The following is a 4,197-nucleotide window of genomic DNA, read 5'->3' on the forward strand; positions in this document are numbered from 1 at the left end:
GGTGGTGCGATGAGCAGGGTGGCAAGCACGGTATACTGTTTTCTCTTATTATATAGATTTTTGAATCTACAGAAAATTGAACAGCTCAATATGAAGCATTACTATTTCAGAGCTTGTAGTTTAACTGCAGTAAATAAAAATTAAAAGCTTCAGCTGTTTTCCTTTATACTAAACTCCTTGAAGAAAATCCTTTATGGAAGTCCATAAAGATCAGCTCCTGTATTAAACTGCTGAAGGAAAGGAATTCAAAGGAATGAAAACCGCTTCAAAATATTTACATTTGTTTAGAAAATTCAAAATGTTAAGCTTTTTTTTTTTTTCAACCGTATCGTTTAATACTCCTTTTATTTATTTAACGTTTATTTATACATGTAGTTTCATTGAGTCATGAGGACTCCTTTTCAAGAGAGACCTGTGGGAGCAGATGGTGGGGGTTAAGGGCCTTGCTCAAGGGCCCAGAGTGGGGCACATAAGTGTGGAGGCAGGTGTGCGTGCTTCACCTTTTCCACCCACATTTTGATGTCAATCCGGGGAGTCGAACTGGTGACCTTCCAATCACAATCCCACCATCTCTAACCTCTGCACCACCACTCCCCAAATCAAATTTTATATCAACATTGTTTCCAAGATGGATATTTTTTACTTCCTATTTCATTTATTTGCATTTTTGATTCATGTTTTGACTGAATTGCATTGTGTGAACTCATGTCAATATAAAGTAAGTTTCTTTAGACATTAATAGGTTTTAAAAATTGGTTATTCTCTTTTAGTTAAAGCTTGTTTTCCAACTATTTTCTGTTGTAAAGTTATGTTATTTCAACGTCTTTCTGCTTAGAGCTCTACTTTTGGCTTGTTCCTCAGGATCCATACAGCATCGACATTATAGATCAGCTTAAAGCGCTTATAATTTTATTTCATCTGGATGTGTCTTTTCCAGCTTGATATCAACCACACAGTTTTAATTGGCCATCTGAGAACATTTTAGGCTATTACAGACAGTGGCTCCTAATTATCGCTGACAGACAGTCCTCTGATGCCCTTGGTGTTCTTTTTTTTTTTTTAATTGAGGTAATGTAATATGTTTTATCTAAAGTTGTTCTCATGGTCTGTTTAATTTTTACCATGTTGCTCCATTGGGTCATTTATACAGACAAACAGAAGAGTAAGAACAATTTACTGAATAAATTAAAGACCTAGCGTTCCTTGAAGGAATCCCTGCTGCGTCTCATGAACAAATGTTTGGACTAAGATAATCTTAAATTGAGAAATAACAGTTACTGTATAGCCATTCTAGTCAAAACTGGAAATTATCGTTAAGCTAAATCTTGTGCAATATGTCGCACTTAGAGTTAGTGTTGTGACTAACTCCAGCTACTACCACACACATTTGAGCTAAATATTTAATAAATTGACATATTTTTGGCCTTTGTTGTGTGTTTTCTTTTAAAGTTATGGCAGCCATCTGGAATCATATTGGTTTCAAAAGTTTAATCAGTTGCAGATGCACATTTAATTACATTCTGCAAAGTTTCAATATATATTCAGTGGTCCACAAGGTATTTTATTGACAAACACATGCGCACACAAAAGGGCAAAAGTTAATTTGCGATCACCTTTTGGGAATGGGCGATAAATATTGTGCATGGAAACAAGAACGTCAAGTTATCATATCTTGCTTACAGAGCAGATGTTTGACACAGCTTCAAGTTTCTGCCGGAAGCTGACAATAAGACCGTAATAATTTCTGACTCTTCGACAGCGTGCGGGCACGATGCAGAGGAGCTTGATTAAATGAGTGTAAGTATGCAAGGCTAGGCAGTCTATTCTCATTATTTTGAGCATTAATCACATGGACTTGTCTCTGTAATCATTGCATTTATTTTAATCCTCAGTTTGAGTGTTTTGTCTGTGTACTGTGCTCAGTATGGATCTGAAAAACAGAAACATTGAATTTTAACAAAGTTTAATCAGATGACAAGAGACAAATGAGATAAACAAATGTTCACTCTCTCACTCACACCTAGGGACAATTTAGAGTTGCCTATCAGCCCAACATGCATGTTTTTGGTCTGTGGGAGGAAACCGGAGTACCCACACATGTACAGAGAGAACATGCAAACTCCACCTAGAAAGGCACCCGGCTGGGATTTGATCCAGCAAACCTTCTCGCTGAGAGGCAGCAGCTCTACCAACTGTGCCATCGTGCCGCCCCATAGGCAAAATCAGTGTCATTTAAAAAATAAATACAATTGGATGCCCTCCTTACAAATTCAAGAACCCACACCTGCAACCAACCTCATTCGTCCCACCTTGGGCTCTTGTGCAAGTCCCTTAACCCCCACCATCTGCTCCTCCGGGTGTCCTAATAGCAGCTCTCTGCTCCACACAGAGGGCTGTGGTAGCTCGGTGGTCTGTGGTTGCGTCAGGAAGGGTATCCAGAGTAAAAATAACTGCAATAACTGCCAAGTCTTCGTGCGACTTAGTTTGCTGTGGCGACCCCTGAAGAAGAATATATATATATATATATATATATATATATATATATATATATAAACCCTAATTGTGCTCATTTAGTTTTTATGCATGGTTTTGCCAATCCTAGCTTTTATTATAATCTTAGCTTTTAGCCAGTCCTCACCTCCTTCTACAGGTGTGCAGTGGAGAGCATTCTGTGCTCCAGCATCGTGTGGCATGGAGGCTGCACAGCTGCAGAGAGAAAAGCTTTGCAGAGAGTGGTGAAGGCTTCACAGAAGTCTGTTGGAGTCAGCCTCCCCACCATCACAGACATCTACACCTTCAGATGCAGGAAGAGAGCCACCTGCATCATGAGGGACCCCACTCACCCAGCACACACACTTTTTTGCCCCGCTCCCCTCAGGAAGGAGGTTGAGGAGCATTAAGTGTAGAACCACTAGACTGAGAAACAGCTTCTACCCTGAGGCTGTTAGACTCATGCATCTCTAACCAGAATAATCACTGTGAAAAATCACATGTTTCATGTTGCTGGGTTCATTCGTGCTCATCTGCTCACACAGACTCATGTTTGTGCTGCTGCTCAGCATATTGTTTTTATACTATGCTGTTTTTCTTAGTTCATATCTTAGATATTATTAATGTTTTACTTTCACCTTTTATACTTTTGTTGGATGTTACTGGGACCCTGTGTACACTATTTCGTTCCACTGCATGCACCACATGTGCATATGACAAATAAAGAACCTTGAATCTTTGTATATAGTTTAGTAAAATTTAGCTTTAATGACTGTTTTACAGGTTTTAGTTTATAAATACAGTTTCACTGGTTTTGGCTATCAGCTACTTACTGTTTTGCCAATATTCGTTTTAAGGAATTGTTTTGCACACTTTAATTTGTAGCTACAGTATCGCCATGTTTGGCTGCTCTGCTCGCTTTAACTTTGATAGTTCAGTTGCAGCTGATTTCACCAAAGTCATTGGACACTCAGCATTTTTCCAGAAAATGCAATTTTTCCTTCTAGTCATAAACATTTGCATTACTCTGTCGCAAACGAGCTCTGGTCATTCACAGCTTTGCTGAGCAAACAGCAGCCCTGTTGTGACCTGTCCAGTGTGTACCCTGTCCCTCACACCATGACTGCTGGATGTGGGCACCAGTAACCCCCGTGACCCAGAAAGGAAAAAGCAGGTAAAGATAATAGATGGATGATTTTGCCAAAAAAAACTATCTCATGACTTACAGTCTATCTCACTGTTCCCAACAATACTCTGACATCAGCATAAAGATTATCTCCTCAAATTCCTCAGATAATTGCCTTCCAGCAGAATGACCATTCTCTTTAGTTTCTGAAGAAAAATGAGCCCCTTAACTGCCACTCGGATGTTAATTGATGTCACTTACTCTCAACCAGTTAATTTGGCCAATGGTGTATTTAAACTTTGGGAAATTGGCTTCTTTCTGAAACTGAATGAGTGTTAGAATTTATGAACCTTTTTTTTTTTTTCATAGTGACACTCCAGAGTTCATCATGACTTCCTTCATAAATCAAAGCAATATGCCGGGCTTTTTGTGACATTTGTACAGCAGTTACACTGATTTTTAAAGATAAGTGGTGGAAAAATGAGCTGTCCTTAGTAAAAAGGCGGCAATTTTTTTTGTGATAGAAAAATACTCCAAACAACTATATATATATATATATATATATATATATATATATATAT

General features: G+C 38.5%; 1 protein-coding gene across 1 annotated transcript in view; it reads right to left on the reverse strand.

The window, feature by feature from the left end:
• The window catches only part of grin3a (glutamate receptor, ionotropic, N-methyl-D-aspartate 3A), a 63,551-nt gene that overhangs the window by 8,353 nt on the left and 51,001 nt on the right, over window positions 1-4,197 (reverse strand). The window lies entirely within an intron of this gene.

The sequence above is a fragment of the Nematolebias whitei genome, chromosome 18 (genome assembly GCF_014905685.2).
Source record: "Nematolebias whitei isolate Nwh7 chromosome 18, NemWhi1, whole genome shotgun sequence".
Taxonomy (NCBI): Eukaryota; Metazoa; Chordata; class Actinopteri; order Cyprinodontiformes; family Rivulidae; genus Nematolebias; species Nematolebias whitei.